This window comes from Balearica regulorum, chromosome 2, assembly GCF_011004875.1.
Source record: "Balearica regulorum gibbericeps isolate bBalReg1 chromosome 2, bBalReg1.pri, whole genome shotgun sequence".
Lineage (NCBI taxonomy): Eukaryota > Metazoa > Chordata > Aves > Gruiformes > Gruidae > Balearica > Balearica regulorum.
Window position 1 is genome coordinate 3,069,293 of NC_046185.1, and position 22,434 is coordinate 3,091,726.

The window sequence follows — 22,434 nt, forward strand, 5'->3', positions numbered from 1 at the left end:
ATGTGCATCTGCACACCCAGCTGCAGCAGTGAGCAGAGGTGGCACTTACATGGGTGGTGATTGCCAGCATAAAAGGAAGAGTAGGTGACACGAGCTAGCAAAACTTGGAGTTTTAGGGAGGTGGTGAAACAAGGAAAACAGCATTGGAGTTGTGTTTGGAAATGTGGAGGAACTGCAAGCTTTTAATTTTGGTAGCTTATATTTCCTTGTGTTCTTGAAAGGACTTCTTCAGCCAAAGGTTTTGGGGGGGTTGATGGGGGACAGTTCAGAAGAGGTTCAGGGCTCTGTATTGCATTCATTTCCAACCAGCTGTGGCTGCTGGAGACATCACTGCTCTGTGTCTCCTTTGTCCCATGCTGGGGTCAAAGCTGGCAGAGCAAAATGTTTTTGCCATTGTTGCAGATCACCACTTGGCTTTTAACATGAACACAGTTTAATTCTGTCTTTTAACTAAATCCTGGAAATACTTTTCTCTCTCTCACCACTGGTGACCTTCCACAGGAGCGCACAGGGGACGCGTAGAGCCATGAAAAAAAAGATGCACTTGTGTAGTCGGTCAGTCTAGTTTCTTCATCAGGCTCCTCCTGTTTCCTTCCATTATCCTATATCATATTCTATTTACCTGCTGCCGTTTTAACTTTTTTGGAAATTCCTTGGGTAGTATTTGCTTGATTTGTGTAAGGGCGTCAAAACATGAAGACTCTCTAAAATACTGTATTTGCTTAAAAAAAGCAACCTGCAAAAAAAATCCAACAGAGATGCTCTTTATCTTCATTCTGTGGGGGATTGAGAAACCCAACTGATGTTGCCAAAGCTATTTTAAGCTATGAGAACACAATACATTTGAAAGTTTAATTGCTTGCTGAATAATGTAAGCTGTCAAAATAAATACTCAAGGTCTTGCATAAGGGAGAACATTAAAAAAAAAAAAAAAAGAAGACAACGCAGGAATGTGAAGTCGATGAGAAGTGGAATCACACTTTACCTTAACGTTAGCAGCACCTTTCTTTCTGCAGTCGGTAATTACAGCAACAAAGAGCCAGCAGAGGCTTTAGGGGTAATATTCTTTATTTTCTAGAGTATTTAGAAATCTGCTGGCTGCCTCCCATACGTGTAACTGCTCAGCGATAACCTCCCAAAGCTGATGTGTATGCAGGCTGCCTTTTCTTTAGACTAACCAGAAGGAAAGGTTAAGCTCCATTATGCAGATGATAAAAGCTCTCACCCTGCAGAATGCAAAAGAAAAGCAACTGGAGGGGTGGTCATGGAAGCACTCAGATGGACCAAGAGGCTTTGGCCCACAGAGCTTGCCAGAGAGGCAGCTTGAAACTAGATGAAACTAGATGGACCTAGATGATCTTTAAGGTCCCTTCCAACCCAAACCATTCTCTGATTCTATGAAAAGAAACCGATGGCTGCTTTAGTCATTTGTTGGTTTTGGTTTTTTGGGGTTTTTTTTTCTTTCTCTCATTTTATTGCACTTGAGGAACTGGTCTTTGTGCATGTTCTTTCTAAAGAAACAGGATTGCATCAGCAGCATACCAGCTTTTAAAACAATTTCTTTTCAGCAGGCAGAAAGAGGAAAACCTCTCCCTGTCCCTGCAAAATCCAGGGAAACATGTACATTGAAGAGGTTTTTTATTCAAAGGTCACTCCAATTTAGGCTGAGGTTGGTGAAGAAGCATAGCAAAGTTGGCAAGGATCGATGCTCTCAGCTAATAGGAAGCTGAGCTCAGAAACATTTAGCAAGAAACACAGAATAAATAAAGAATTTTCACCCCTTGTTGTTCTGCAAATGGATTTTGATACCTAAGGTTTTGAGTGACGTTAATTAAGACTCTTAAATTCTTTTAATTAAGCTGTATCTGTGGGTTAGACTGGCAGTCCATAATAATAGTGCTTTTTAACAGTGTGTAGTGCACAAGGAGATGTGTTGTTTTCTCATGTCCCGTTGCTGCCAATAGCAGACACTTCCACTTACCTCATTAGTACCAGGGATGATACTTGTGTGTGGAGGGGACAAAGTGCCATATGTTCCTCTCTGCCTGCATCAGGTAAAGACGCGCTACCGAGGTGTCAAGTCCCTAACACCCTTGGAGGCAGAAGATGATTTCTGTGAAGCTGAGCACTCGTGGATGATGTTCAGCCACTCACACACCCGGGAAGAGTCATTAAGGGGCTATGAGGGCGTTTGGCTCTCTGTGAACCTGGATCAGCAGTGTAGTATGGCTTGTAGAGGCATCATGTCCCGGTGTATTCCTCTCACATTCAGGGAGAATGATCTATTAACTGAATTTCATGGTACTTGTTCATAAGTATAATTATAAGTAATTTGTAAGTAATTATGTTGTTCAGGGCTGAAATTTAGGAAAGTTGTTGGTGCTTTTTTTTTTTTTTTTTAATCCAAAGGAATTGAAGGTTTTCTCTTTCAGACAGCAGCTAGGAAAGGTTTGCACTATTTCTTTCAATACTGGCAGTACATGACTGCTCATGTGTGCTGAAGCCTGCCAGCAAAAGAGCTTCCTCTGCATTTGTCTTCCTCTCCTAACATCACATCTTTCACAGAATCACAAAATGACAGAATGGTAGCAGTTGGAAGGGACCTCTGGAGATCATCTAGTCCAAATCCCCTGCTAGAGAAGGATCACCTAAAGCATGTTGCACAGGATTGCATCCAGGCAGGTTTTGAATCTCTCCAGAGAAGGAGACTCCACAACCTCTCTGGGCAGCCTGTTCCAGTGCTTGGTCACCCTCAGAGTGAAGAAGCTTTTCCTCATATGCAGGTGGAATTTCCTGTCTTCCAGTTTGTGCCTGTGGTCCCTTGTCCTGTCACTGGGCACCACTGAAAAGAGTCCAGTAGCATCATGTTGACACCCACCCTTTAGATATTTATAAGCATTGATGTTTATTCTGTAAACTTCCTTCTTCCATTTCAGTTTTTCCAGAAGCTCCTTGCTCATCCATGCAGGTCTCCTGCCTCCTTTGCTTGATTTCTTACTCATAGGGTTGCACCTATCTTGAGCTTGGAGGAAGAGGTGTTTGAATATTGACCAGCTCTCTTGGACCCTCTACCTTTGAGAGCCCTAACCTTTGAGATTCTCCCAAGCAGGTCTTTGAAGAGGCACAAGTTAGCTCTCCTGAAGTCCAGGGTTTTAATACTACTTATTGCCCTGTTCCTTCCATGCAGGATCCTGAACTCCACCATCTCATGGTCACTGCAGCCAAGGCTGCCCGCAACCTTCACATCCCCAACCAGTCCTTCTATGTTTCTTAGTACAAGGTCCAACAGCACCCCTCTTCTCATGGGCTTCTCCACTACCTGTGTCAAAAAGTCATCATCAGTGCTCTGCAGGAACCTCCTGTGTGTGCCTGGCTGTGTTGCCTTTCCGGCAAACATCAGGGTGGTTGAAGTCCTCCATGAGGACCAGAGCCTGTAATCATGAGTCTACTTCCAGCTGTCTGTAGAAGCATTGACTTCCTTTTCCTGATCAGAGGGGCCTGTAGTAAACACCCACAACAGTGTCACCCATATTAGCCTGACCCTTAATTCTTACCCATAAGCTCTCGACTCGTTCTTCATCCACCTCTAGGCAGAGCTCAAGACATTCTGGTTGCTCTCTCACACAAAGAGCAACTCCACCACCTCGCCTTGCTGGCCAGTCTTTCCTAAAAAGTACGTAGCCATCCATGACAGCATTCCAGTCATGTGAGCTATCCCACCATGTCTCTGTAATTGCAATGAGATCATGGCCCCGTGACCGCACACAGATCTCTAGTTCTTCCTTTTTATTCCGCATGCTGCATTCCTTCCTGCACAGAAGCCCAGATGGACTTCACTGATGGAGAGCACTGCGAGTATGGGTGAGGGTCTTATTAAGGGTCCATCTGGTAATATATAGACCACACAGGAGGCACTGCTGCCATACATTGCCTAGTTGTCCAGGTTGGGGTCTGGCTGGCATATACTGTGTCTCCTCTGGCTGATACAGCCTGCTTCCCTTTTCATGGAAAAGAAGACTCAAGGGAGAATGATAAATGCCTAGATCTCACTCTGATGAAGAAATAAGTGCTCCCTTGTCACCTGAAAACATCATCTGTATTTCCCAAATCTCTCTGCCTCTTTTCGCCCAGTACGCACACAGACACATATACCCAAGAGGACTTTGCCTCCATGGTCTACTGAGTTTGAAAGGCAGGATAAGGACTGTGACAGCTCTCTGCAAAGTTAATGGGAATCAAAACTGGGCATTTCTAATGGGTTTTCTTTGTGTTTGCTATCAGGCCTGATCCTAATAAGTGATTTCACTTGTCAGCACTACGTGCCTGTAAAAATATTTCTACTAAAATTCACAGCTGGCACAAAGATCAGTGAAGATACTGGGGAGGCTGGAGGAGGTGTACATGATGTTAAGCTGAGTCCTTCCTAACAGCATCGTCCTGTATAGCTAAACACAAAGTTATTGCTAAGAGAAAGTTATTTGAACCGTCCTTACAAACAGGGATGCATGTTGCAAAGCAGTGACCTGATGTGGGTCAAGGAACTTGGCAGGAATTCCCAGGGATGGCATTTACAGGTGTATGAACATTTAAATAGTGAGTTGGGAGTAGGAACATTATTATTTTGTCTCTCTCTGTATAACTAAGGAATTGTGCACCAGGACAGAGCAGAATATTTTCAGTGTTCACAATTTTAAAGGATTTTGGTGAAACTATAAAAAAGTATCCAAAGGAAACACAAGAAATAATTGAGATCTAGGAAAAAAAGTGCATCTCAGTGAGCCTTGTAGCAAAGTCTGTTTTGTTTATCAGAAATGAGACTGAGAAGGACTTGATTACTGAGAACAAACACCTTCAAGGAGGAAAAGGAATGGCATCTAAAGAGCTCTTAAATCTAAAAGGAAGAGGAGTGACAAGAAGAGGTGATAAGAAATTGACACCAGCAAAATTACCAAAAAATAGGCAATTAAAAAATAGTCTTGAGTGTGCTTAACCTAGGACACTAGCCACTGAGGCTTTGATATGCTACATTTGACTCCACTTGGGAAACGAAAGAGAGGTTGAGCAGGTATCTGAAAAGCTTTTGAACTGCTTTTTTCCAAGGAGATGTTCACAGAACAGAAGGAAATGCTCCAACCTGGCAAAGATGGGCAGATGCTGGAGGTGAGCAGGTCTCCTCTCCCACCGGGAGGGATTCACACGTTTCAGCAGAGGTGTTTTCACTGAGCTGGCTGCACATAAATGCTTTTCAGTCAACCAAGAGAAATAGACACTTCCATGACATATAGTTGCCTGTATTTGATTGAATTATTATCCCCATTTGGTGACTGTATCCAGGCAAGTTCGGGCCTTTATTTTATCCCTCCCTTTTCTCGTTAATTTACAAAATTAATCCATTGCTATATTGCCAAGAAGTAAATAATTTAGTATTAGTTACAGAGTGTGGGTTAGATAATGGTTTGCACTAGTGGACTGAACTGGAAGCCTATCTATCATCTCCCACCTTTTGCTTTCTGATCACCTACCAGATCACCAGTTATGGTTTCCTACCTACACTGAACTAAGCTGGATGATGTAAAATCATCTTTATGTTTCTGCTAAGCCACAAATTTTCTGCGGTGCCTCTTTGAATCTTCTTTTTAATAGCCACAAGGTGGGTCATGGGAAGCTATAATTAAAAGATAGAACACAAATTTCAGGAGGTTAAAGGAGACGCTATATACAGAGAGCACCTGGAAACGAGTAAGAAAAATTGTAACAAGGCCAGAAAGGGATATACTAGAGAACCCTGTCCCCTTTTGTTCTCAGACATCTTGGATTATAAATAGAAGATAATGGAATGCAATGTCCTGCAGAAACCGTGAATAATTAGATGGCTGATGTACAAGAGCAAGTGGAGGTCACACAGATAAACTAAAATAATGCTTGAATTTATTGGGGAAAAAATGACTTGGAAATGACTTTGGCTGACTTCTTGTTTTAGTGGTAGGAAAACGAAATATATAAATCCTGAAAAGCAAAAGCTCAATTCAAGATACCAGTGCAAATCGGGAGTAATTCCATTAAAGCTAATGGAATTATGTCAGTGTAAGACCGGAGGTAAGTTCAGACCCAATTACATCTTGGTCCTACAATGAGATTTCAATATTGTTTGCTAGTATTTGTATTGCAGTGAGAGCCCAAATAAGAGCATCATTTTGCTGTACTGCATGATGCTCCCAAGAACCTCCAGTCCCAATAGTCAAGGTACACAAAATAAGAGAAAAGCAGAAATTAGTTCTGTGTATAACTGGGGAAGTGCGGCAGAGAAGACGACAAAATGATAATACGGAAGCAACCTGGCTCATTAATGAATTTTTTAAAGTAGTATTTTAAAAGGCAAAATAAATTCTTTACTCTCTGTGGGAGCAGTGTGCACCTGGCCAGTGATATCAGTGTGGAGGAAAGGTTGTCCTTGGAGTCAATTATGAAATAAAAACATTTAAAAAAGAGCGTTGAAAGAGGCATCTGATGTGAAACAGTCAGATGTGTGGCTGGAAGATAGCAGGTTTTGATGACCTGAGTTTTTTGATCTTTGTATAAAGAAGAGACTGGCAGAAAATGCAGGGTACAAAAATATCCTTTTAAGGTTATTTCCACATGCTTTTTAATAATATTTTTGTTCCTCCAATCAACATCTGAAGGAATACTTATATCAGCTAGTACAATCACAGTGTTAAATTTCATCTTGTCCTGCAAGTGAGGAATAGTTATTTTCTTTAACACAAGAAATTGATTTTGCTGAATAGGGAACATGGAAAAAGCCAACATCTATGACAGAGGCTTTGTTATGGCCAGTGCTTTTTCCTGAACCCACAGTTTCATTACTTTTTTATTATTACTTAACATCTAAGTTCAGAGGGACACTGATATGTTCTAGGTTTTTAACAATGAACTGAAATACCTTTAATTTCCCCTAACCATCCCTCCTGCAAACAGATTTTCTCCAGAATCCACGACAGCTGTTCCTGAGCTGTTGGGCTCTCCTTAACAGAGAGTTCTGTCTAAACTCTGGTAAACTTTTAATAATCTCTAATTTACTGTCCTGGACAGTACAAGGCTGGTTGGGGAGTAGTAAAAGAGCTGTTTTGACTTAAATGACTATCAAGACTCTCAATGGGCCACAGGAAACAATGTGATATTTCAGTCTGATGTAATAATAAAATTATGGCCTTCCCTTAGCACTATGTGACTGGGTTTTGATGGCTAATTCCCAGATATATAGAGGTAGCAAGTCTTACAGCTTGGACTGAAGCCTGATGAGGAGGAATATTATATGTAGTTGAACAGATGAAATTTTGGGCAAGTCTCAGCTTGCTGTGTCAGGTAATGGAGCTGGAATCGTGAGTCAAGGGGAGTTGAAGACATGCTGCCTTTGATATTAAAAAGGGAGTTGATAAATTACTGGATTGTCTGTTTTAAAGATTGATTCTATTTTGGTCCATGAGAGAGAGAGTAGGTGATTTGACTGGTAGATTAATTGATTTTTTTCTTTTCAAGTAATTTCACTTGCTGGTTTTCAACCACTTTGCATTTGGAGAGCTACCACGCCAACACTGAGAGTGTTTAAAAGGCAGCTATCCAGGGAGGGGAAGCAGAAGGGAAGAGGAATAGTTCTGCAATATTTTTCTCTCCATTAAGAAAAAAGTCCCTAAAATGACATAATGATTGGTTGAGAAGCTGAGATTGAAATCTCCTTCCCCATCAGTTTCCCAGCCACGTCCAGACATTTGACAAGTTGATTTTCTAACACTGCTCAAAAGGTACTGCTGTGGATTAGTGGTTTTATTTTCTGTTCTCAGGGATACAGTCCCAAAGACCTTTCTTTGTAGTTATCACTGACATCTTTCAACCTCCAAATTAATAAAGCACACTTCCAAAGCAACATTAATTTAATACATTAATGTAAGAGATTTATATGGAGTAATCAAATGAATACATCTGAATCAGCAAGTTCCTTTTGTGGAAGTTTTTAGGACAGATAAGATTCCTCACTGATAGAAATTTTTTATCTTCTGTAAGAGATAGCAAAAGACTGCCTTTCTTTAAGTCTGTTTGTTAGGGAATATGTTTTAGAACTAAAAATGAGATCCTGCCAGTGTGACAGAAGAGATGTTGTGTCGGAGGGGCACATCATACTGTGAGTGAAACGACACTGGCTGCATGAGGCTCCTTCGAGCTGTTGGCTAAGTGCTGTCTTCAACAGCCACCAAAGAAAAAGTGTCCTCGTTGCTGGAGAGAAGAGGAGATATGGCATCATGCTGCACCGTGTCTGCAGATGGATGAGAAGCAGGTGACAAGGACCCATCTGGGTGGCAAGTAGGAGCGTAGATTATGAGGCACCTCTACAGCAGAAAATTATGTCTCAGCAAGGGTGTAAAATTTACCAAGATCTTGCTGAACTGCAATTGAGATTGCCTGTGACAGCCAAGTCACAGTAACATACTGGGATATATTCAGGACCACCATGGGCTACCTTTAGTGCAGGACTGTAAGGTGAACATAAAGGGTCTGGAAACACGTTTGATCTAACAAAGCATAAGCCTGTGGTCTGATGCAGTTTGTTAGTGGAGCCTACACCACAAAGTATCCAGCTAACGTTAGGCTAATGGGATGAAATGTATGGGCAGAACATTTGTGTTTGGCAAGTGCAACTAAAAATATCACCCGTTCTCTTAGCTGTTGCACGTAGCAATGACTTTATTTTTCTTTTTTGTCGTTAATACAGGAAAGTAGATAATCAGGAAGCAGTGATTTTTTTATTTTTTTTTTTTTTTTTTTTTTTAAATTGCATGATTGCTTAAGGGCTCTCCAAACATCTTGACAAACTCAGTTAACTGACCAGAGACAGCCCTCAAAGGCTGGAAATTCCCCTTGGACCAAAGTGGTTGGAAAAGTGTGATAACTTCTGGGAAAAGGATCAGTCCAGTGAACTAAGCTCAAGTCGCAAGACAATGTTGGCTAGAGTGGTCTTCTGGATGTCATCTGGTCCAAGCCCCTGCTCAAGAGCAAGGCCAACTCTGAGCAAGCTTCTGGGTGCCCATTGTGTGACACAGACCTCAGTTAGGCAAAACGGTGGGGTTCGTTAATGTCCTATAACTTACCCATGCTGACTTCATGCCTTCAGCTGGCTTACCTTCACATCTCCTCAACAACTTTGGGATAGGGGGAAGAGATCCAGGTGAATGCTCCAGCCAGAAGACATGGTGCAACTTGTGGGTTGGCAGCAGCAGAACTGGTTTTGGGGGTTCTCTGTGCATGAACCCCTCAGCCTGGATAGCAAGAGAGCTTTAAAAGCAGGAGATCTGCCTGTCTCCATGGAGCAGGTATTTCTAAACCTATGGAAGGAACAGACAGTAAATTCCTACAGGCCACACTGTATTTTGGTGACGCAGTCCTGGATGATAGGTGATGAGATGGCTGGGTTGGATGTCACATACTTTAGTAGTTATGGATCTGGATCTCATTTAGCATTTGTGTAATTAGACAGAGTCCAAAAATAGACACAAGAACTGGTTTGGGATATCTGGCTGATTTGATGTCAGTGAAAGAATTAACACCAGATGGCAATGAGTCCCATTTGGGTTAACATCAAAATGACCTAGAATCCAGTATATCAGAGGTACTCAGTCCCCAAAAAGGCAAGGGATTTAATGAATGTGGCAGTACCATCTGATAGTCAGTCCAGGATTAAAGGTAAAAGGACAGCAGACGTTTCTTTTCAGCATGGGAGAGTCTGTTTCCTAGTCTAATGGAATTTTATTTAGACAACTATGGGATCATTAACTCAAATCACTCAAAAGCAGTCCCGGAGTTTGGAGTTGGCATGTGCCTCTTGGTGCTACCACAGATTGATAGATTTGAGTTAGCTGGCAAACAAATAGGAGGGAAAAATCTCTTTGTGCTCCTTATGAGCCAAGCCAGCATCATTTACCCAAGATCTCATGTCCCTGAAATTCTCCAGATTTTCATTGTACTCCAGAAGTCAGTTTTCAGCTGAACAAACTTTTCTGTCCATTTGGGAAAGAAAGGGGGAAAAAAATATATTTAGGATCTCTCTCCTTAGCTTCTTGCATTTCAGTCTCTGTTTTGATATAAGATCCCTTATTTTAAAAGGAAAGGTCAGTCACATGCTTGAATAACACCTCTCCTGTGGTGCGTTGGGCTGCTAATGGATATTGCTGCTGTATTCCTTTCAGTAACGTGTCAGCTGGATCCATGTGCAAAACCCTTTGGCAGCTATTGCATAAACCTAGAATACCATTTTGCATGAAAATCTGTTTTTAAGCACTAAGACTGCAAGGAAACATGTTTGGGCTGATTTGTCTGTTTTTACGGTGCACTGACTGCAACTTTCTGTTTTCTTTTCTTTTTGTGTCCCTACCTGCACAAATGGAATGTGATTTTCACAACACGATCGTAAATATATAATTTCCTGGCTTAGTTACATTTACAATAGCTTGTGTTGAAACAAGGCGGAAGAGAATCAGTCCCAGGAATATTTTATTCTGCACATAAGCCTCAGTTCAGGGAGAGAAGAAATATTATTGATCTTTCATCAGGTAATTTTCTTCTTTCAAGTACCTGCATTGGACTCTTAACAGCGGTTCTTAAGCTGAATCCATTTTCCCCCTAGAGAACAAATTTGCTATCAGCAGCAGAGGTTTCTGATAACGGGACTTACAGTTTTCCCATTTGAATGGATTGGAACAATTGGATATTTCCATTGTCCCTCACTGTAAACAGAGTTGCTATATCTGAGTTCATTAAATGCTTAGTCCATTGCCTTCTGCCAGCAGATCGTCTTGCCTTACCTGAAACAAACCTCAGAGCTTATCGATTTATAATGAACTTCCTCAGATCTTCTATTCTGTTTGTTTATCCTTCTGTTATATATTTGTGCCCCACTCTTATTAGGGAAATATCTCGTTGAAGTTTAATTTTTTGGACCACCAGTGGTGCATTTTAATTGTTGCTCTCCTTCTGGAGGTACACGTCCTTCTGGCCACAGCCTAAAACATTTTGTCATGGACCATGGATGGTGATCCGCACAATTCCTGTAATAGCAATGCCTTTTGGGTGCTAGTGCAAAATTTATTGCCCCACAAAATGGGGTCTTCATTCACATGGTCGCTCTTGCGGGTGTTTTATTGGCCAATAAAGTGCCTTGTGTTTTTGTAATCTAACTGCTAGGCTGCTTTATGATCTGATGTCAGTTAGAGGGTGGTAGGGAAGAGCGACTTGTGGTCTATCGGGAGTTATGCATTATTGTCACCTGAGAGTCTGAAGGATCTTTAAATTGATGAAATGTGGGGCTGATGAGCAGAGAAGCCTCACCAGTAGCATTTCTTTTAAGATTTTTTTCTCTTTTTTGGAAACTTAATCATTCCTAAAAAGAGACAGAGACATCTTTCTGCCTGCTAAATTAAAGTGTTGCTAGAAAGGCGATGCAAGGCAGAGTGAAACATAAGTTGAATGGAAAGGACAATGAAGGAGATAGGAAGAAAAGTATTTAGAGATCAAGAACTCTATATTTTGAGTGTATTACACTCTGCACAGGATAAATATATTAATTTCCCTTGCACTTCACAGCTTGCCCTTATGTTCAGAAAGTTGCAGAGATGTCAGATTTAAAGAGGCATGTGAAGTATATGGGATAGAGCAATAGGTGGTAAGTAGGCTGCTGAGATCCATTTCTCTTCCAAGCACAATTCCTTTTAGTCATCTCTGTGCTTTTTGAGAACGAAGTGCAATATGAAAACAAATAAAGCTGCAACAACAACAAAAATAAATCCTTCTTTCAAGCAAACATATTTTAAAGCTGTTTTCTGCCATATATTATTTTCACTTTTTTTCTTTTCTGCTGTCTCTTGCTCAAAAAAAAAACCAGAAAAAATAGATGTTGGCACAAGTGCCTCAAGGGAGTGTGTTCAGAAAGCGCCAGCACTGTTACCAACTTCAACTTTTACGCTTCACTTTGTACTTTAAAAGGTCTCTTTCCTCCAGCTGGCTTCCCTATCTGCATACCACTGTACTCCAAAATCCCTTCTAGCAGAGGAAGAGGAGGAGGGGGAGAGAGCAAACAAGACCAAATTGTGCAGCGCTTAACATCTCTGGGTTTACTCTTGATGGGGAGTTAATGGAGCTGGTCACCAAGGTAAAACACACCCAGTAGCAGCAGAAATGCCATTAGAGCAGAGGTTCCCAACCCAGGGTGCGTGAAGCAGCCAGTTGTACTCAGGAGCAGTGGGAGCGACAGTGAAAGGAGCCTGAAGCAGCAGCAGTTTGCAACTCCCCATTCTGGTCCCCATTGTTCCAGGGAGTCTGAGAGATATAATGGATGATATAATGGGAGATATACCAGAGAGATATAATTCTGGCTCAGGACGTGGCCATGGTTTGGGTATCTCATATCAGGGGAGATGTGATCAGAGGGTCAGAGTGAGAAGACCTGATATCTTGGTCTTGGGTGCTGGAGTCACGCAGGTGGAAGGTGTGAGTGACCATGGGATGCATACATGTAAGTGCATGGAGATGTAATGGGGCAGGAGATCTCAGAGCTAGATCCCCTAGCTCAGGGGATGCAGTTGAAATCATGTTTTGGGAATACAAGGATTTGCAGTGGGGCGTAGGAGCTAAGGGAGATGGATATAGAGTAGAAGTATAGTAGTAAACTGCTGGTGTGAAGTTGTTTTTTGTTTTAGGAATTAAAGAACATGGGGATTGTGTTTGGTTTCGGTGAAGTGCGTATTATGTGAGTTTGGAAATGGTAGGGATAGAAAATTTAGTTCCTTCTCTGTAGGACACGTAGGAGTGATGGCTGAGACCAGGGAGGTGAGATGTGTGAGAGTGGGGCAGGAGTTATGGGGTCTGGTTTGGGACCATAAGCATGTTTGAGTGCATAAAAGAGCCATATTAAGATCATGTATTTTGTGGACAGAAAGGTGCGTGCTGTGTGATACATGAGAGGTCCAGAAGATGCTTATCTGTTTAGAAGAATATGGTCTCATTGCACATGAACTCGACAGATCAAGCATGTTTGAAGTCTGGGAAGAAGTACTTAAATCCCAGGTGGCTAAACCCAAAATCATTGTATCCCATCTAAATGGAGTTTCCAGATGGAAAAGAAAGATCTCAAGAGAAACCAAGGTTGTGGGATCCATGCACATCTGTCGGAAGACGAAAGTTATGCCCGTGTCTCTGCCATTGACAGTACTGAAGCAAATCAAATAGATCAGGAGTTTGCTAAATGTTCAGTTCCTTCGCGTGATACTTCACCATTAGCGAATTTTGTATCCGTCTTCAACATCTGTTGTAAATGCCAGCACATTTGCATTGTCCAGACAGCTTAGCCAATTGATATTTCCAGTGCAACATTTATTAACTTCAATATGAAGGTTTATGAAGGCTTTCTTCAGTGCCTAAAATGTGTATTTCTAACAAACCTGATGTCCCGCTGGGTTTCAGTGCTGTTCTGTTGAAATAGTGTCTTCACATTACCCGTTAAGGAAATCAGCGCGTATCAAACCTTCCTCCAAGCTGGTCTATGAGCTTTATGGTGACATTTCCTTCATTTGTCATCTGGGATGGAGTGGGGGGCAGTGTAACTTCGTCAGATGTGTTTCCTTTGCTGATCTGCTTCCTTCTGAAACCCATAGCACGTGGTTGAACAGAAATCTTTATGTTTGTGCACTGCTGCAAGGCTTTCTGGATGTTTGTCTGTTGATTCTTAAAGCTGAGCTTCTTGGAGATGATAAACCACCTGTTTTTACACTTTAGACTGCAGAAGAATTGCTTGGTCATTGCCTTTCCTTTTAGATCTCTTACTAATCAAAGGGTGGACATTTTTCATAGGTTTATAAGACAGCCTGTTTGCTACACATTGACACTTTCAGTGGTACAATCACTGTTAATGCTTTTTCTTTCTCACTTAAATCCTGATCAAGGAACTGGGCTTAGTTAATTTAAGTATATACGTAGGAGAGCTTGTGCTTTAATACCCCTAACTAGAAATACACAAATAATAACACAAGCTGAACGGTATCTCTAGCTCTTTGTTTGCCTCTGATTTCTTGCTCACTTCACAAAATAACAAAACACCTCGCAGTCGTTTGAGTGAAATGGATTCATTTTTCAATTAAAATTGCCTGGTTTTAAGCAAAGTTGACTTTTTTTTTTTTTTTGATGAAATGTATTTTCAGGGGTGAAAATGCATATATCTCAGAAATTTGTGTGATTTATTCCCTTTTTGCATATGTTTGCTCTGGATGTTCTTGCCACCAAAAAATTTGGTGCAAGAAAACACATAAAACAGCAAAAGCGACTTTTAAAATCTGAATAAAACCTCAAAAGATCTACATCTCTGTTCACCAAAACTTTTCATAGTCCAAGGTACAAAGCTCTGGCTCTTTTATTAATGATGATTTCAGCACAGTTTCTCCAGGAGAGCTAAAGCAATCGATCACTCATTCACATCAGTAAAGTGCCCTTCATCTTTACTTTTCACAGTGCCATACCAAGTATTAACCCACGTTAAATGCTAAAGCCAAGAGAGCGAGTGTGGGAAGGATAATAGACTAAATTAATGTGCAGTGCAATTCATCACCTGTCCATTTGTCCCTGTCTTTCCTACATACATGTGTTGCATGTAGGACACATTCTTGCACACTCATCCAGTCTATCCAAATCGTTGTATCAGTTAGGATTGGTGCATACAGTGAGGGGGTGTATTGCCATGTCATGTGAACTATTTAAAAAAACATCTATCAATGACAGAAAACCTGATGTAGTGTGAAGTGGTGCTCTTAACACCATCCATGACCCTAAAACTATGTAGGACCACGAGCTAGACATGGGGATGTAGCCACTGGGATTAACGTTAAAATACAATAGATAGGACTGCCATCTCCTGCAGTGACATGCAGAGCCTGTGCGTGTCCCTGGCTCAGTTTCACACTCAGTAAGCTCATGCGATAGAGTTTTATGGCTGAGAAATTCTAAAATAGGGAGACATGGACTTCTTTTGTTTCTGATTCTACTCTGAAATGAAGGAGTGTGCTGGTTTTGGCTGGGATGGAGTTAATTTTCTTCATGGTAGCTAGTACGGGGCTATGTTTTGGATTTCTGCTAAAAAACGTGTTGATAACCCAGGGATGTTTTCATTACTGCTGAGCAGTGCTTACACAGAGCCAAGGCCTTTTCTGCTTCTCACACCACCCCACTAACGAGTGGGCTGGGGGTGCACAAGGAGTTGGGAGGGGACACAGCTGGGACAGCTGACCCCAACTGACCAAAGGGATATTCCATACGGTATGACGTCATGCTCAACATATAAAGCTGGGGAGAAGAAGAAGGAAGGGGGGGACATTCAGAGTGATGGCATTCGTCTTCCCAAGTCACTGTTATGTGTGATGGAGCCCTGTTTTCCTGGAGATGGCTGAATGCCTGCCTGCTGATGAAAAGTGGGGAAAGAATTCCTTGTTTTGCTTTGCTTACGTGCAGAGCTTTTGCTTTACCTATTAAGCTGTCTTTATCTCAAACCATGAGTTTTCTTACTTTTAGCATTCTGATTCTCTCCCCCATCCCGCTGCGGGGGGGAATGAGCGAGCGGCTGTGTGGGGCTTAGTTACCGGCTAGGGTTAAACAATGACAAGGAGCTAATTTCTACAGGAGTGTAAATTATGAAAAAAATGTATTTAATTAGATACATCAGTTGTCTTTTTTATCTGCATGAAGTCCTTGGGATTCGATATATTGTTTATTGCATTTGGTGTCTATAGCTTCCAGCCTGTGTTCTGCAACGGGCAAGTTATAAGAGGAAGTTTGCATATATTGGAGTCCACATACATAATGTTTCCACAAAGATTTAGAGGTTAAAAACATAACACATCATCCATGTCTCCGCAAATTTCAGAGAAGGGGGGACAGTTTCTAATACTCTTTTATGTTATATAAAACCTTTTCTGTGTTTGTGGAATCATAGAATCATAGAACCATGGAATGGTTTGGGTTGGAAGGAACCTGGAAGATCATCTAATTCCAACCCCCTGCCATGGGCAGGGACACCCTCCACTAGACCACGTTGCCCAAAGCCCCATCCAACCTGGCCTTGAACACTTCCAGGGATCCAGGGGCAGCCACAGCTTCTCTGGGCAACCTGTTTCAGTGCCTCACCACCCTCATGGGGAAGAATGTCTTTCTAACATCTAATCTAAATCTGCCCTCCTTCAGCTTAAACCCATTACCCCTTGTCCTGTCACTACACTCCCTGATAAACAGTCCCTCACCATCTTTTCTGTAGGCCCCTTCAGGTACTGGAAGGTCGCAATTAGATCTCCCCGGAGCCTTCTCTTCCCCAGGCTGAACAACCCCAACTCTCTCAGCCTGTCCTCATAGGAGAGGTGCTCCATCCCTCCGATCAGATTTGTGGCCTCTTCTGGACTTGCTCCAACAGGTCCATGTCTCTCCTGTACTGGGGCCCCCAGAGCTGGACGCAGTACTGCAGGTGGGGTCTCACCAGAGCAGAGTAGAGGGGCAGGATCCCCTCCCTCGACCTGCTGGTCATGATTCTTTTGATGCAGCCCAGGACACGGTTGGCTTTCTGGGCTGCAAGCGCACACTGCCGGCTCATGTTGAGCTTTTCATCAATCAACACCCCCAAGTCCTTCTCCTCAGGGCTGCTCTCAATCCATTCTCCACCCAGTCTGTTGTTGTGGACTACTTGCAGGACTCAGTGTGTAGTTCTCTCTGTCTCTCGTTGCAAGTCGACTGGCTCCATTTATTCCTGTGAGAAAGTCCTAAATCCAGCAACCCTGAGCCTTAGGTGGGCATAATGCTTCTGAAAAACCTGGAAGGACAGCTCTGATCCAAGCTCCAGCAAAGAGCTACAGTAAATTACTGGAGGAGAGGCGTGGTAACAACTATATGTAGATTGTATGTTGCTTAGTTGCTTTCTGGTGTTGTTACAGGCGTCTTTGACTATGCCACTGAGAATTGCTGCAGCGATACATTCCAGTAACCTTTCCGTGACAGATGTTAAGCCGTGGTCCACTCAATGCAGAAATACGAAAGGCACAACAGAATTAAAAAGCATAGGCAAAGCAATCAGAATAGTCATGGTTTGATGCCATTTATCTTAGGGCGCTAAAAGGATTATCAGGGCAATGCTGGAAATGCTGGCAAATGTTAAGAGCTCAAGGAGGGCAGCTGAGGTCCTTGGGCTCAAAAGGGAGGGACCTGCTTGCTTTTTTTTTTGTAGCAGTATGGTGCAGGAAGATGATCTACTTCTATACAGCCTAAGTTGCAAGAGCAGTTAAAAAGGAGTAAGCAGTTTATCAGCACCTGGAGCAAAAAAAAAAAAAAAAAAAAAAAGAAAAGAAAAAAAAAGGACTATCATGATCCGTAGGCACCAGGGTTCATCAAAATGAAATTATGGTGAATTAAATTAATTTCTGTCTCTGATAAGCTAAGAGGCTTACTGGATAATGAGAGAGAGGGAGGTGTAATATAGCTCAGTTCTAGCAAGGCATTTACAAGGGGTTCTTTTATTAGGAAATAAAGTGAAATTTTTAAAATTAAAACTTACTTGGGAATAGTATGGTTGGGAGAAGGAAAAATAACTTGAGAGGTGACTAATGGCCCTGCCATTGTTAAGCTGCTTCCCGTGGGGTCCTGTTTTGACTGGTCTCTGAATTGTCAGTAATGACTTGACAGATGGAGTCTGAGGCGATGCTGAAGTAATCTGTGGGTGATGTGGGGTTAAGAGGGGGTCTTATATACTGACCTGCAGATAATTTAGTTGAAAAACACAAACCTGAATTTCTGGTAGCAGGTCAATGAATAACTAGCTGCTTGCAAAGACTGGTCAAATTCTGCAGGGGAGCAAATATTCTCCTTACTTTAGTATTTACTGCTTTTTCATTTTTTATTATTTATTTTTAAGAAGCAATGAAGGAAAAAAGCTGGAAAATTTTGCTAGGGTTTGCATTGTTGTATATTGCCCTGGTTGCATTTTTGTGATAAAATTTGTGAGAATTGCTATCTGACTACAATTCATATGTTTTAATCCAGAACCGTAGAACTACATAGCTGCTAGCCTATAGCCATGTTCGTCTCTGGAGATGACATAGCACCCGTGCCAGGTTGATTTGCAATACCTCCCCTTCTCTTCCCACACAACCACAGACCATCCCCTAAGCTCCCTAAAGAAAAATAGTGCCACATCTCCTAATACTTTCAAGTGACAGGTAAATTGGAAATCTATGATGCTTTTATTATAGAATGTTGTGTGGCTTGAAACCTGGAAGTAGCAGTCCATTTTTCTCCTGACTTTTACTCCGCTGGATGATTTATACCTATGCAAAGTGGTTTGCTGACAGACCAGAATTAGAGCTCTTATTTTCCTCTGTTGTAAATGATTTCTCAACATGCACAATCAGGTCCTAAAGGAGAAAGGGGCAAAAAAAAAAAGGAGTTGTGAGTGTTAGTTTGGAGGCAGAACAAGTAGATTTAGCCTTTCTTCCTTTGGTGACTGTAATGATACAGTGAAGATAGTTTAGGGCTTGGTGAAACAACCTTTCCTCCTAGCTCATCTTCCTGCTTTGTTTACATCTGCAGGAAATAGTTATAGATGAGAGATGCCCACTGCATTCATCCCTCCCTGTATGTGGAAGCAGAGCCAGCAGCCCTTGTGGACGAGGCAAGGGCCTGTCTGTGGGCAATAGAAAAGAGAAAAGACTGTACTAAATAATGCAGGAGATGCCACACTGCTGCCTAAGAGATTCCTATAGCTGCTGTTTTCTTTACCAAAGAAGTACGGTCCACCGAATCCATAATCTGCAGCGCGCAGCTGCTTACAGTTTGTTCTGGAGAAAAGGCGGCTCTGGGGAGATCTAATTGAGGCCTTCCAGTACCTGAAGGGACCTACAGGAAAGATGGTGGGGGACTGTTTATCAGGGAGTGTAGTGACAGGACAAGGGGTGATGGGTTTAAGCTGAAGGAGGGCAGATTTAGATTAGATGTTAGAAATAAATTCTTCCCTGTGAGGGTGGTGAGGCACTGAAACAGGTTGCCCGGAGAGGCTGTGGCTGCCCCTGGATCCCTGGAAGTGTTCAAGGCCAGGTTGGATGGGGCTTTGGGCAACGTGGTCTAGTGGAGGGTGTCCCTGCCCGCAGCAGGGGGGTTGGAACTAGATGATCTTTGAGGTCCCTTCCAACCAAAACCATTCTGTGATTCTATGATTAAGTTATAGCGGTCTAACACAGCACAAGTTTCCATCCTATGGATAAGTGTTTGCTAACACAACTATTGAACGCATCAGCCTGGATCACCCGTTTCTGGAAATATCCTTAGCTCTGCTATACAATCACCCTGGCTGTGTAGGAGACACTCAAAAGTGGTGAGTTATCGCTGAAGAGTGGACTTCTCTGCAGCACCTTTGGAGGAACCCCTCTCCACAGACCATGAAGGACCTCTGTTGGCTTTGCTCTGAAGTTAAGGACCTTGATTAGGTGGAGGAAGGGGAATAAGAGCCTCAGGAGCTAAGTACTACTTGCTACTCCATGGCTGTGCCTGTGGCCAATGCATATATTTTTATATACATGTATTGATAGTTTACTGAGGCATGTCATCAGCTCCTGCAAACATCAGTCCTTCACAAAATCCAGCTCTAAGACAGGGAAGAGATTGGCCAAAGTCTTATGGTGTGAATAGCGTCCTTACACATGCTTGATGTACCCTTACATATTTATGTCTCCAAGAATGATGGAATATATGTAAATGCAGATACTCAACCTATTTCTGCTTAAGCCACAGATCATGCAGCTCAGTGCTCTGCTCCACATACTATAATTTTTACCTCTTTTTGTACAGGAAAACTGGAGTGAGTGGTAAGCATTACAGCTGCTGTGCAAAAGACAGATATATGGCTTAACTGTAGCCAAACCTACTTGACCACCTAGCTCCTAAATGCATAAAGCTACTCCATTGCTGTGCAGTTGCACTGTGCCGAAGGAGATATGAAATCTAATGAAGTTTAAGCCAGTACAGTGAGGGTATCCTTGATCTGTACCTGAAAAACTTATTATTGCCGTTATATTAGGGATCAGATGAAAGTAAAATAAGCCATATCCTGTATTATGAATGGAAATGCCTTTCTCCTGCTGGAACTAGAAAACAAAGCTCTTTGGGATTATTGAGTGGCAGCAGGCATGGTGAGGCAGAGAGGAGTCTTTCCCTTGTCAGTCTTTGCTGTTGCATTTTGGGTCTGATTACTTTTTGTTGACTTGGTCATTCATCAAGTGTCTCAAAGAAACGGCGCAAACAGTAGTTAAGCTCCTTCATTCTGTCCCTGCGGAGAAGGGAAGCAGCCGTCACCGCATCTGCGTCTTCGCTATGCTCATTTTAAAACTGGATAAATAAATTAGAGATATGATCGTTCAAAGTACAAACCGTAAGCAGCTGCGCGCTGGGGATTATGGATTCGGTGGACCGTACTTCTCTGGTAAAGAAAACAACAGCCATAGGAAACTCTTAGGCAGCAGTGTGGCATCTCTTGTATTATTTAGTGCATTGTCTTTGCAATCTTTGTGCATACAGAAATGCACAGCGAGAGATGTTATTCTCCCTAAGAGATGCCCTTTTTGTTTTTACTCTTAGAGTGCTTATTTTCAGATAAGTCTTTTACAACATTTGTATTTTAGGTACTCGGTATCTCCATAGACTGAGTATTTAACTTACTATTGTGTGGAGGACTTTTTCAGAAGCAAATTGTATTCATCAGAGACACCCCTTTAATTAACTTCCACACTTCCATGGGGAGAGGAATATAAAGAAAGCTAATAATAACAATAATAATAATAATAGTGACATATCTTGTTACCATTACATATTAAAATAAAATGCTGCAGGGAGTGGAGTTTGAAGGCCTCTTTTTTAATGAAGATCTTAATAGCATTTAATGTAAATTAAATATAATCACTGTCTGATTCCTGAGCATATCTCTGAGGCTGAAGAATAAGAAGGTAATTGGGCTGACAACATAGTGGGAAGTGCCAAAATCAAGCACCAGCATATTGGTTAAAGTGCATTTCGAATTAAGAACTGGAAGGCAGAACTTTTTAATTTTTGTACTCCAGCTCCCAGTTATTTTGCAGCAGTTCAGTGCAAAGTTTGTGTGCGGTGTGGATTTGTTACATAAGTTATGTAACATAAAATTTGCATTAGAATGCAAATGATGGAGACTTTATTTAACTTTACAGACTGGGAAGGATCAAATGCATGAGCCTAACAAGCCATTTTACTCTGGGGATGGGGAATTGCTGGTATGTAAATCCCTGTCTCGTTCTTTGGGCAGATAATTTAATGAGGTTTGCAAAATGACTGGACGTCAACTCCAGCGCCTTGCATTGCATTAAGAGGAATTAGTTGTGGAATTCTTAGTCTTGAAACTGCTGCTTATGAAATTCGTGCAGTTGGTGGCAAGATGTACTTGATTAAAAGATTGGGGATCAGGCTAAGTGTACTTCTCAAGGTAGGCGATGTGACAGAAATCAATTCCTGGCTCCCTCTCTTGTGATGATACTGTGGAATACCTGTCTGTGGTAGATATGACCTCTTCCATCTCAAATTGCAAGTGATGTAATTAGTCAGCTGGTGCAAGTGGGTCCTGGGATCATAAATAAATAAAGTGCATTTTGAGGAATGGATATAGAAATGGTATCTTAATTTAACTCAGAATCATTAGTTATCAGCTCCAGTCTTGTCTGCATGTGAGATTGTGCACTTTTATCCTAGACAGCTTTCCCACCTGAACTGTCTGCACAGACACCTTGCTTAAGTGGATAAAAACTGCAAAACTTTGCTGTGGGGGTGAATATTGCAGTTCATGGTGCCTATGTCCATCTACCCTCATCAGATGGAAATGGCAGTCAGTGGAGTGTTTGTTGAGCCGTCTCAATGTATTTGTGGTTAAGGTTGCATTTGGGAAAGACTGTTTGGAGGCTGGCTTGTTCCGCAAAGGAGGGACTGAAAGAGTTGACATAAGTCTTGAAAGAGTTGGTGTCCATCAGTGCTGACAGAGGGCAGGAAGGAGCTGAAGTGCCAGGATGGGCCATGGGTCTTCAGGACAGAGAGGCCATGAAGAGTCATCTTAACATTTTTTAATCAGAGAACTTCCTTTCACTCCACATCCTGCCCACCCTGAAAATAGAGCACTGACAAATGAGTCTTTTCAATACAACCGTGGCTCAAATGTGTCCTCTAAGGAAGAAAAAAAAAGATAATTTTTTTCCAGGTCTTTCTTGAGTCTTTCTAGAGTTTTTGACTGAAGCATTGTGGAAAAATACCCCTTTCTGACTAAAAAGATGTGAAGTGCTCCCTGGGGAAGCTTGGAGGCTGAAA

At 42.0% G+C, this 22,434-nt stretch overlaps 1 protein-coding gene across 8 annotated transcripts in view; it reads left to right on the forward strand.

Annotated features, from left to right (window-relative positions):
- The window catches only part of TSNARE1 (t-SNARE domain containing 1), a 500,132-nt gene that overhangs the window by 196,078 nt on the left and 281,620 nt on the right, over positions 1–22,434 (forward strand). The window lies entirely within an intron of this gene.